Source organism: Hibiscus syriacus, unplaced genomic scaffold, assembly GCF_006381635.1.
Source record: "Hibiscus syriacus cultivar Baekdansim isolate YM2019G1 unplaced genomic scaffold, ASM638163v2 tig00111002_pilon, whole genome shotgun sequence".
Lineage (NCBI taxonomy): Eukaryota > Viridiplantae > Streptophyta > Magnoliopsida > Malvales > Malvaceae > Hibiscus > Hibiscus syriacus.
Genome location: NW_024062948.1, coordinates 1,171,100 through 1,184,803, shown reverse-complemented (window position 1 = coordinate 1,184,803; position 13,704 = coordinate 1,171,100). Strand labels below are relative to the sequence as shown.

Below are 13,704 nucleotides of genomic sequence, written 5' to 3'. Positions count from 1 at the left end.
GTAATTTTGGATGGACTTCTTGAACAGGCCATGCTTGGTTTTGTTTCCGTCAACTCTTTTTCAAGAAATGCAAGCAAATGTCTGTTTCCAGTTCATGAGTAATTGGAAAATTACATTTGCTTGTTTCCCAGATTTTCATGACGGGATATTCTTGTTTCCCATATTTCCATGACAATAAAATGTTGTACTACTGTAGATATTCTTCCGCTCAACTTTACAATAATTTTTTCTATCGAATTTTTTGGAAGAATTCTTTCGTAAATCGAAGTCTTTGGAGTTCCATATCCTCTGGTCAACCATAACTCTTTGACAAAACCATTGATAGATCCAAGAGATCTGCCGGGACCAAATCTACTATCAGTCGACCACATTTATTTACTAAATCAGCTTACGAATGGCCATTATAAGCTTAGGTATAACATCGATACTAAGAGTCGGTGTGAATTTCCATGTAAGATTGAGAACGAGATCTAAGCTCTCTCTTAGTCTTCCATAACTTATTGTCTGCACCCATCATTCACCATAAAAATCATTGGCTGCGGTTCTTCTCCCAAACCAGAAAGGTTGAATCGCTTACAGTCATTGTAATCAACGTTTTACCAGCGACAAATGCTATTAAGATTTTGTCATTTTTATGTGGTGTAATGGTTATCTATAACTATCTGGTCTGTGTTTCAATTTCCATAATCTGCTTTCCTTGTAAATGTAGCACTTGAATTCTGCATAGGAAAGTGCCATGAGCGTTTATGTGGATGGAATTACAGTATTCTTCTATTGGAAATATGATCTCTGCTTTAATTCTTGCACGTCACTGGTGAGATTGATATGTTTACTCCTTTTTGTTTCTGTTAACTTTCTAGGACTGAGATTTTCATGTGGTAGTTCCACTCCAACATTTCTGCACTTATGTATCACCAGAATCAATCTCATTGCTCCGTCTGCATGACAAAAGATAGTTGTGGAACGGTACAGTCCCGAACAAGGCTAATAAACATTCTAATAGAAAGAGGGAAACCCCAAGAAATTCAGTGACAGTTCGATTGAAGGAGGGCATAAACCATCCTTGATAACATACACAACACTTTTGACTGCCTTGACCAGCCAGAAGGACTTCAGTTCCATACACACTATCATCTCTCAAGTTGAAGAAAATTGAATGAAGCCGGACTCGATATTTTTCAATGCTGTTATAAATGCTTTTGCTGAATGTGGAAATATAGAAGAAGCCATGGAAAATTTCTGGAAGATGAGGGAAAGTGGATTGAAAACCACAAGTAGCACTTATAAGACGTTAATGAAAGGGTACGGTATTGCTGGTAAGCCTGAGGAATCTGTTAAACTGGTAGACCTAATGATCCTGGAGGGGAATGTCAAACCCAATCTCCGGACCTATAACGTACTTGTCCGAGCATGGTGCAAAAAGAAGAACATGACAGAAGCTTGGAACACAGTTGATAAGATGATTACCTCTGGAATGCAACCTGATGCTGTTACCTACAATACCATAGCAACGGCTTATTCACAGAATCAAGAGACCGATCGGGCTGAAGGTGTGATTTTAGAGATGCAGAAAAATAATTTGCAGCCTAATGAGAGAACTTGTGGCATCATTATCAGCGGATATTATAAAGAAGGTAGGATCAAGGAGGCCTTGAGGTTTGCCTATAGGATGAAGGAACTCGGGTGCGACCTAATCTCAGGATGTTCAATTCATTGATCAAAGGTTTTGTTGACATCATCGATAGAGATGGGGTTGATGAGGTGAGTAATCCAATGATTATGTTTATCTTCGATAGTCATTATATTCGAATGGGTGCCTCATCTACTGAATATTTCCTTCTGAAGAACATAAATTAAGGCTAAGCTTTAATCTGCAGGTACTTTATTTTATGGAAGAATTCAAGGTCAAACCTGATGTTATAACGTTTTTCACCATTATGAAGGCATGGAGTTCAGCTGGATTTATGGGTAAATGCAGGGAAATCTTTGATGACATGGTGAAAGCTGGTATTCCGGCCGACATTTGTGCCTATAGCATTCTTGCCAAAGGTTATGTGCGAGCACAAGAACCGGAGAAAGCCGAAGAACTTCTAACAATCATGATTGAATCGGATTGCGTCCGAATGTTGTAATATTTACAACTGTTATCAGTGGCTGGTGCAGTGCTGGCAGAATGGATTATGCAATCAAGATTTTCGACCAAATGTGTGAAAATGGAATATCTCCCAATTTGAGGACCTTTGAGACCTTAATTTGGGGATATAGTGAAGCCAAGCAGCCATGGAAAGCAGAAGAGCTTCTTCAAGTAATGCAAGAAGTTGAGATTCAGCCTGAGAAATCCACTGTCTTGCTCATCGCCGAAGCTTGGCGTGCCACCGGATTGACAAAAGAGGCAAATAGAATTCTGGGATCCAATCGTAGTAAGCAACAGAAAACCGAGACAAAGAAAGAGATACCAACTGCAATTCTAGAGAAACTATACATCAAGCAAACTACAATTGTCCCACATTCCAATCTCATACAGATACCAACTGTAGTTACTGATGATCATAAAAGGTCAGCTCTGTCTCTTCGGAAAGGTCAAATGGTGCTGAGAGATGCTGATTCTCCGTTGGATTGCTCGAGGCTTGCGACGAAATCGAAATATGTTCGATTGGGTTGTAAATTTGGGGCAAGGTGTCCCATTGTTTGCTGGAAGCAATGTCAAAGGCAGCTCGGCATATATGGTCAGCTTACACATTCATGTACAGTGGTTTTCCTTAACTGAGAGAAAAAGGTTATGATCTTCTGGTATAATTGAAGTCATGATTTCATTTCTAAAGAAAAAGAAATTGTTCCACATTGATGAACCACTTTATTCTTTTTGGCTATTTGCTGTGTAATGCAAGTAAATATGTTTCTTCGTATTGTTTACTATGTATTTTCTTTTTTTGTCAAAATCTAATATTAGTCCCTATACTATGTGAAAGTTAGATTTTAGTCATATGCTCAAATTTAATCAGATTTTAGTCCTTGTACTTTCCAAACCAAGTATGGCGGCAGGGTTCATGGCCCTCCTAAATAACTAATATCAGCTTCCCGTAGAAATTTAATGTTTTAGAGTTAAGGCATGGTAAAATTTCTCTTGTGCCCCATAAAAATGATAAAAAAGTAGTATAATCCCTTCAAAATTAGGATAAAGTACACAAATGGTCCCTCAATTATAGGATGATGCTTTGTTGAGTTTCTCGATTGTTAAAAGTTACAAAATGATCCATCGACTATAGGATGTTGTTTTGTTAAGTCTCTCGACTATTAAAAGTTACAAAATGGTCACCTGGTTATGTTATGTTCCAAACTCGTCATTTTCCATTAAAATATTGATGGTTTTATGAGTTAGATGTTAACATTTTGACTGAAATATGATAGTCGTTTGAGATTCTAATATCATATTTTATCATATCTCAATCAGCAAGTTAACATCTAGCTTAAACTGTCGTCAATTTTTTAACGAAAAAGGATGAGTTTGGAATATAATGAATAGTCGGGTGACCATTTTGTAACTTTTAATAGTCGAAGGACTTAACAAAGCAACATCATATAGTCAATAGATCATTTTGTAATTTTTAATAAGCGATGACTCAACAAAGCAGTGTTATATAGTCAGGGGATCATTTGTATACTTTACCCTAAAAATTTATATAAATATATGTTAAAATAATGATAAAACTATATTTGGTCATTCAAAGGTTTATAATTTATTTTTGGCCTCCTAATCCAAAAAATAGTGATATTAAGTCTATTAAGTCAAATTTTTATATTAGTCGTTGTAGCTTTAATTTGTGTTCTTCAGTTTACTAAATTTTATTTTATATAACTTAGTCATTTTGTTTTTGTATAGTTTGAGTTAGGCAAAAATTTTAAAATTTGAAAAATATGGAGAATAAAGTCAATCAAATTAGGATATAGACTCTAAATACACAATTCATACATAATGCATGGGCTAACGACATAATTTCACTTTTTTATTAGTCTAGTTGAATCTAATATAATATATATTCGAAAGATTCTCAATCATTTGATAATGAATACTTATATACTCTTATAACATTACACTCAAGCCATAAATATCAAGAAATAATAACAATCATTTAATCACTAATATCGTTGGATATAGCTCGTGCAAATTTCACTTCTTTTTTGTTGTCCTTCTGATTTCCAAGATTTATCTTGATTAATCTAGATCGACCCAGGTCATACACCTGGTTTTGGTGGGTGAGTCTCCCAATGGAGGTTATTTTTTACATACACAAGGATCTGAACTTGAGACTTATTTACACAATATCAAGCTGCTTACAACTTGAATTTTTTTTGGTTGAAAATTTCACACAAACATATATATATATATATATATATATATATATATATATATATATATATATATATATATATATATATATAGTTAGGTGTTGTTTTGCAGTGTATTATATACATTCCCAAGGCAACATGGCCAATTAACCGCCTCTAAACAAAGAAATTAAGTATGTAATACCCTAATTTTGTCCTAAAATAAAATATGGAACAAAATCCAGGGACCAAGCTAACAATTTTACGGGGGCTTTAAAAGCTAAAAAGCAAGAAAATATCAAGCCCCCATTTTTTTTCTTGTAAACCAGAAAGAAAACAATAAAACAAAGCTCTCTCCTTCACGTTTTGATATATATATTTTTTATTTTATTTTTTACTCTATTTCTCTTGCTGTTTGGGGTTCTCGTCAGGGGGGTCACCGTCAACGTTGGTTATGGATCTTGGTTAAGCTCCGGCCGAGAGAGAAGAGAGTTGAAGAGAAAAGAGAGGGGTTGAGCTTTTTTGCCTCTGTTTAGAGCCCTCCTCGGGCAAGGCGGACGTTAGAGGCAATTTTATTGCACGTGTGGGGTCGGGTCATAAATCGTTAGGTCTCAGTTTAGTTTTGAAAAAGGGGTTGTTTTGTTCTAGTTTTAGGCCTAGGTTGGTTTAGGTTGGCCACCATTGGTGGTGGCCGGTGAAGAGGTCGACCCACGACGACGTAGTGAGAGATGAGAGGGAGATAGAGTTTGGTTTGGGGCATTTAATGTCCTCGTCGGCCATCAATGATGCGATGGTCGTTCAGCGAGAGAGTGAGCTACACTGGAAGGGTGGCCGAGAACTTGCTTTGGAGGCTTGAGTGTCGCCAGCCTAATAGTGAGGAAAGATAGCTAAGTTCACGTGTTTCCTGGGGGAAACATTATGGTTTAAGAAAAAAGGGTAAATCACGCAAGTCCCCCTATTTTAGTGTTCTTTTATGTTTTGGTCATTTGCTTTAAGGGGTAATCACACATAGGTCCCTCCACTTATGCCTTGTTCTTACATCTTGGTCACTACACATCTGTTGTTTTATTTATTGTGATTCTGACCCCCCTGTTTTGCTTTTTTTTTTTAATTTAGTCACTGATATATGCTTTATTATTTCGAATTAACTGTTAACTTTTATTTTATCGCACATTAACCGATGACTTTTATTTTTTTCATTCTAACCATTATTTATTTATTTATTCTTATATTTGATTCGACCTTGTGGTGACCCAATCCGAGATACGATCCATATTATTATGGTATGGACTCTTCTAACCACTAGCTGCTAACTTTTCTAACTTAATAACATTCTAAATTTTATTTTATTTGTTCATACTAACATACTAACTTTTATATTTATTGTTCTTACTAACTTACTAACATTTTATTTTATTGCACAAACTAACCAACTAATTTTCTAATTTTCAAATATTCAACGACCTTGCAATGACATACCCTGGGGGATGATCCACATTATTTATGGTCTGAGTTAAATGGTTAAAAACAACCCCCTAAACTTGTTCATACTAACATAATAACTTTATATTTTTATTGTTCTTACTAACTTACTAACATTTTATTTTATTGCACAAACTAACCAGCTAACTTTCTAACATTTGAATATTCAACGACCTTGCGATGACCCGCCCTGGGGGACGATCTGCATTATTTATGGTCCGGGTTAAACGGTTAAAATAACCCCCTAACTTTTAAATTTATGCAATTTATTTTTGTTTTGTTTTGTTTTTTTATTTTATTTATTTTTCTACAATTTAAATTCCAACATTTTATTTTTCTTCCCTTTAATTTTGCTACATTTTATTTAAGTCCTTTTTTATTTCCAACATTTTATTATCTATATTTGCATTTATGCATATTAACTTACAATTCATTTTATTAGTCACTAATCTTGCTTGTGATATATTTACATCTAATGCCTATATTTTTCACTATTTACGTTTCAACTTTATTTATTTATCCTCTTACTTGACTAGTTTTTTAATCGTGGCTGTTGGTTTAGAAAGCTTGCATGTTGGTCCCTCGTTTATGCTAGTAGGCTACCAATGTTTGACTCTTATTTTAGATTCGAAATCAAATTTTGTCATCTTTATTTATCTCTACATTTTTATGCACACTTCTATATTATTCAAACTTTATTTTTTATATAAATCATCATTTTTTGTTATATATAGAAAAGATAAATTCTTGTTGTGAGGGAAATCTATGAAGACATCTCCCAACTATAAGGGAAAGTGTCTTTTCGAAGATATTTTGCATAAAAGGTTTTTTTTGTATTTGATATTCTTCTTTATTTTACATTTTAATCTATTTTTTTTATCTCGTTCCAATTTTTTATTTTTATCTTTGATATAAAAAAATGTGAGGCAATGTCGTTTTGTAAGGGGAATCTATGGAAAAGTATCTTAATTACAATGGAAGTGCATTCCCGATGATTGTTCGCACAAAAAGACATTCTTTTAACTTAACATTTCTAAAAATTTAATATAATACTATACTTTTTTAAACTATATCATCCACAAAATTAAAGAAACACCATTTTATGAGGGAATCCATGAAAAAGTCTCCTAATTATAAAGGAAGTGCATTTTCAAGGATTGTTTGTACAAAATGATGTGATTTCTCTTATAAAAATAATTGTATTTTTTTGGATAAATAAACATTTTTATTCCATAAAAATATATTTGTGCTCTTTAATTTTTGTGCCCATTGCATTTATTATTTGTCTTCATATTCTTATTTGAAAAAACAACGTTGTTTTAGTTTCAGAAAATTGACATCTTTTTAAATAATTTCAAATGAATAGAAGGATCATAACTTAAATATATTTTCGAGTTTGTAATTCCTAATATTTAAACATCATATGATCGTTTATGTACCAAAACTTGGGCATTGTGGGGGTGTTCACCCTTCCCCACACGTAATCGACTCCCGAACTCTTAAAAATGATTTTTTGGTAAAACACAAATCATTTTTTCATCTTTTAATTATTTTTCTAAACTCATTAAAATGGTATTTTAGGTTTTCAATCTACCTAACTTAAAGGTTGGTGGCGACTCCAAAATCAATTGTTTCAAAATTATATTTCATCACCTTCCGCGAATTAAATTTTTTAAGCCTAACGAATCCCTGAGGGAGATGTTATGACAGCTTGGCGACTCTGCTGGGAGTTTAGAGAGTCAGACCATAAAAGATTATATGTTTTTTTTATTCTTGGGAATTGCAAACTTAAATTGCATTTAATTTATGATCATTTTGTTTATTTTGAGTTTCAACATAAATGCATTATTATATTTTTAACTAATGAATTTCTTTTTGATTTTATTGGTCTTCATATTTGAACAAACTTTTGAACTTGCATTAATGTTGTCTTTTGTCATTTTTTAAAGGTTTGTGAGTTTCTCCTCACACACAACACGTGCATTTACATACCATAAGCTCACTTACGAGCTTTGTCTCTTTTAAGTTGAGGTGAAAGCTTAGCCTATGTGAGATAATTTGTTTCTCTGAATGTGTTTTAGTAAGTAATCTTTGGGGTTCATATATCTTATGTCTACGTGAGATAAATTGTTTCTCCACATGGGCATAGGGGAATGTATCCTCTCGAATTGAACTAGATCCGCATGAGCCTATAATGAGTCAGGATTGAGGGTTTGGCAGCCTAAGGAGGCACCAACATGGATAATTCTAGTATCTTTTTTCTTAGAACCCAATATCGCATATAATAAACCCTAGTAACCCACCCCAATAAAATTCATGCCAAAACTCTGTCCGTTGTTAGGTACTCGAATAAGTGTACACAAAGGAGAAACGACACTAAGCCTCTCTTCTTTACTCGTATTATTTTACTTTCTAAATAAAGCATATGAACTAGAAAAACATGTGGTTAGGTTTTATTTTCGAACAAAGCATGGGGGTAGAAAGCATGTTTTGGGTATAATTTAACTTAATAAAGGTTGAAAAGCATGTGGGAAGGTGTTGCAATTACCTTTCAATAATATTTGCTTGATATTTGAATTCTTTTATACTGACACATTTTCTATGTTTCATTGTTTGGCATTGCATGATCATCATAAATAAAAGAAAGGTGTTGATTAACCAAGTAATCATCAGAGTAGAAGAGCGATCATTAAGATAGAAAAGAGTTTTCATAACAAAGAAGAACCTAATCCAGTTGTTCGAGTTTGGTATGAAGAAACACAAAAAGTAAAAGGATATTGCTTGACTAGGGATTATGTATCATAGATGTCCATAGATGTTAATGTTAATTTCAAGCAGAATGATCTACAAGAGCTAATAGAGATTTGTGAGTTGGAGAGTAGCTACCAAGGAGAAGTTTCACAATAAATATGGTGACATAGCCTACCTCCCTTATGTAAATATAGAGGAACCTTTTCTTAAAGCTTTGGTCCTATTATGGAATCTTGCTTACAGCTGCTTCACATTCAATAGACAAGATTTGATCCCAACAATAGAAGAGTATGCATTCTATTCAACTTTGAGAGCCTCTAGGTGGATAGGATTTATTCCAGACCTCCGAAAGTCCAATCCTTCAAAAGAAAACTTGTGAATATTACTAGTAGAGGTTAAAATTGGATAGTAGAGCACATCCAACAAAAAGAAGAAAGCGAATGTTTTTTCGTGGCATTGTCTCAAGAAAGTGATACTCGAGCACATAGATGAAGATAAGAGATTAGACACCTTTGTTATGACTATATATGGTATGGTGATATTCCCAAAGACTTTGTTCCATGTGGAGGCTGCTGTTGTAGATTTCTTTGACATATTGGAGAGAGGTATAAATCTTGCATTGGCTGCCTTGGTAGAGACCTTCCGATTTTTAAATAATTTTCGTAGATTGGAGGGAGGTCGATTCATAGGCTGCGCTCAACTACTCACTGTCTAGATTTGTAGTCATTTCTGGAAAGAAGAGAAAGTGTCTTATCATTGTTTCTCCTCCATGTACTCGCCCTTGAAATAATATCTTACCAAAGAGTGGCCAGAGGGATTGCCAAGGAGAATATGGATATCAACCTTCAATAATTTACAAGACCAAAACATCGCTTGGTGTGTTTCTTGGCTAGGATATACTATCATTTTATTCAATTGAGGAGATCTCGACTACGTCCCATTGCTGGGATTATGGGGAGGAGTCAACTATGCCCCGTTAATGGTCCTCAGACAATATAGAGCGTGCCAATTTGTTCTAGTTACGAGCGGTTTGAGTAAATATAAAATCGTATACCATGGAGACCATTACAAGAAGAGAACACATGATTTATCTCTTTACTGGAAAAGAACCTTTTGAACAAGAGATAGCCAATAGGGCTGAGGTCATTTTTCTTCGTACTAGTTTATCCTCTGAGTATAGAGAGAAAGTTGTTGGGATCATGACTGAAATCATGGAGCTAAATAAAAGAGCCAAACAACATTTGTAGTTTGATCTCTCTTATAATGATGAAAACTCTTTTGGATGAATGTAACTCTTTCTAAGAATGGTTACTTTTGGAAAATCGATACCTTTTGCATTGCATTTATTTTAACATTTTCATATGCATCATTCATAAAAACATGGGGATCAGTTCAAGGAGAATTCAATGGAAGTGGCCTTAATCATGTGACGTAATGGAAGTAAATCTCGAAAAATTGAAGGAAGCATTGCGAGAGAATTTACAAAGAATGCAATGAGATGAGGAAATTGGCTAGGCTCAATCAGGAAAAAGGCAAAACAACATGCCTCTTCATCCATGGAAACCTCTGAATGTGTGATGATACATGCCCCATAGCTAACTATTTCACCTTAGAAGCTTCTTAAAGGCCAAAAGAGTAACTATATCCTGAGGGATACAATGTTGATGCCATATGTAGCTATCACATAGAAAGCTCAGGACGTTCCATTGAGAATTGTAGGGCATTGAAGCTAAATGTCCAAAATCTAATTAATTCGGGGGAATGTGCATTTAAAGAATGGTGGGGCATTTTAATGTTAATCAAGAAGAGATCTTTGCATCTACCAGGGAGCTTTTTGTAGTTGCATTAAAAGCATTGTTTTGTTTGAGCTCATTTTTTTTGTCTTTAATATTTGCTTAAATATTTTTTAATTAATGATTGAATTTAGGCTACCTTTTAAGGTTGAATAATTGAACGAGTTTTAATCTTGTAGTTTTTCGAATTTCGAATGGATTACAAATTCTTTTAGTTCTTCAAGAATTATAGATTTTTGACATATTACAATATTAGGCATTTCTTATCCCATCTAAACCAAAAATAAAACCTCTCGATTCTTTACCCGAAGTAATTCATGGTCACTACCAAAAGACCAAATTTTGACATTACCTCTCTTTGAGACTTTGAAACAATTCCTTTATCCTTTTTTGAGACACAAAAAGTCATACCCTTACCTTTCATTAAACCAATAAAGTCACACCATCATCTTCTCAAACACAAATCTGACATTTTTTTCTATCAATAAAACCTGAAGGCAATGAGTACAAGATGTTCACCTGAACATGAACCTTCCTACAAGAAGACACAATGTGGGGGCATCTTGCATCAATTTTCTAAAAAAGAGCCTGAACAATTGAGACATGTTAGAAGGAATCATAAAAAATGAAAATTAATCAAAACAATTCTATCATGCATTAATTACATTATTTTCATGTGAATACAATTAATCCTAAAAATCTATCCCCCTAGGGATACCTCTTCAGCAAGGACTTCTGTTTATGGAATGAATGACTTTCTTTCATTATCTGTTCACAAAAGGAGTTAATATATATCCCTTGTGTCCCCATTTGAGTATGAATTATATTTTTTCTAATTCAACCCTAGCCAAGGATCACTCTCCACACTGGGGGAAAGGTGAAGAAATCTGCTCGTATGAGTGAAGACCATCAATCCAGATAAGTTACCGAAAAGTGAGCCAAATGCAAAGTGCAAAGATAAAATCAAAGCAAAGAAAAAGTAAAGGAAACAAGGGGCAAAAAGGAAAGAAAAAAGCAAAGAAAAAAAGCAAAGAAAAAAAATAAGAAAGTGAGAAAAAAACAATAAGCACATGCAAAGAGTCCCTCGAGTCAAATGACGCATCGAACTTCAAACCATAAGATTGATCAAGTACAATCATGCCAGAATCAATTCACCAGAAGATAATAGAACATCAAGAAAATAAAAAACATACGAGAAGTCTCAAATCACACAAGACAAGACTGAAGGCATCAGAATGAATTGATATTTGGTTCAATTACCCTTAAACACTTGTTTGGGTCAATTTATCCATTTCTTTCATAACTATGAACCATGGCCTATATTTCATGTCTTAAAAGTCCCTTCTAATCATACATGGATTTCTAAACAGAAGAGACTATATTCAGATTTCATCCCGCCCGTCAGGATTAATCTTTTATTCACAAAAGGTTTTCTAAAATCTTTAATGCATGATAGAAAAAATGACAAAGGGAGGTTCAAGACGTAAAATTTTGAATAACGTTTTGAAACCAAAGAAAGATTCGAGTTGAAAACCTGAAAAGACAGTTTGAATATCAAAGTTCGTACAAATGTTATATAGGAGGCGATATCACAAATCCCTTAACAAGACATCGTGCAACCCGAATGTGCTCATGAGAGCTGAGAGCCAGAGAACACTTCCAGTAGATAAGCATAAAAGCTACTCCATCAGATTAGTGAACATCAAAGAAATGAGAATGCCATTAACCAAAAACAACAACCCGAGACACCTTATCATTTCCTTACTTAACTCTACCTAAAAGATAACATTAATCTTAACACTTGTCAAATAGCTATAATTGCTTTGAAGGATTAAAAGTTAATTAATTATTTGATATCCAATGAACTCTTTTTTTGTGATTTGTCTCAATTGTGAAACCTAGAAAGAGGCAATATTTGTTTTTCAAAATTTTTGATTAAACATTTTTCAAAAGTCTTTTAATTGATATTTTTCAATTTTTTTTGGAAATAAAAAGAAGAAAAACATTTTCAAACAAGATAGTCTCTCTGGAGTGGGTCTCAATAATTGACACATATCTCCTAAACACAAAATTTCAAGCTTAGAATCAATAATGGAGCAAGAAATGACAAATGTTGGGGCATTTTTTGAAGGCCCATATCTTCCAAGAAGACAAGACCATTGAATTGAGCATATATTTATTTTTAATGAGGCAGAAAGGCGTGAAGGCCGAAAATGGTGAAATAGAGACAGTGGAGCTCGCTATATATGATTGCTTTGTCCATCATCACAACATACAATTGCATTATTCTAGTGATTCCCTATGCATTAATACTAACAAGCCATAGAGTCCCACTTATATTCCCACTGAGCTTTACTCTTTGGTGTCCTCGCAATGCTATATAAAAGCTCTGAACACCATGCAAAGAGTTTCCCTGGTTGAAAAATCTAAGCAGAAGCCACAAGAAAGGATAAATATGTTGCCGAATGTTATACGAACCAGTAATTATGACACAGAACCAATGATTCGATCCTATGGGGTTTCTAAATTCAAATTTTACTCAAGTGGGAGGTCATGTTCTTCCTGTACCAAAGTTAAAAGTGACAAAGTTTTCTTGCCGCAGAATGAATAACGAAATCTTAACAACAAGAACTAGTGGAGCCAACTAAGATTGAACGATAGACTGTCGTTAACTTCTCAACATGATGTGATTCAAATAGCCTCATTCGAGATTCAATTTAGATAGATCCTCTATTAAAGTTGAGTAAAGAGCCCAATCATAGAAAATACTACTATCTTGTCGAAATAATTTGAAAAATGACCAGGGAAACCCAATTTGAACTTCTTGAAGCCCCATAGTTCCTACTTTGTGTTTTACCTGATAAGAAAAATTCTAATCTTTACGAATCTTGTCGAGTTTGGCATAGTGACACAGTGTATGGCTCCAATTAGGGTCAATGATCAATACCTTAAAATTTTCTTCTAAAAATCAATGCAAAGGTTGGGGGACCGAATTCGATGTTAGTAATTGAGCAAACACCTTCAATTCCAGTTGTTTCTAAGGTTCCAACCATCATCCTGGGCATATATATTTCTCATGGTTCTCTAGGCCAGTATGATATTTCATCATTTGCTACAGTAGTCAGCTCCAGGCAGTGGTCTTTGATTTCCCGCTACAGAACAGCTGTGCGTGCACAATCTCCAAAGCTTGAAATGATAGATTCTCTTTTCAAACTATCTGGAAGGGAAGATGATGGTATCATAAGGGAAGCTCTATTGGATTTCTATATAAGTCTAGATAAAGGAAGTCAATTTTTATTAGGGGAAAAAATTTGCTGGGCAAGAAGAAATTGACACAAGTCAAGAAGTGCAA

At 34.2% G+C, this 13,704-nt stretch overlaps 1 pseudogene; it reads left to right on the top strand.

Moving 5' to 3' along the window:
- Positions 1–735: 735 nt before the first annotated feature.
- LOC120149358 lies at positions 736–2,770 on the top strand (annotated as a pseudogene).
- The last annotated feature ends 10,934 nt before the right edge of the window (positions 2,771–13,704 follow it).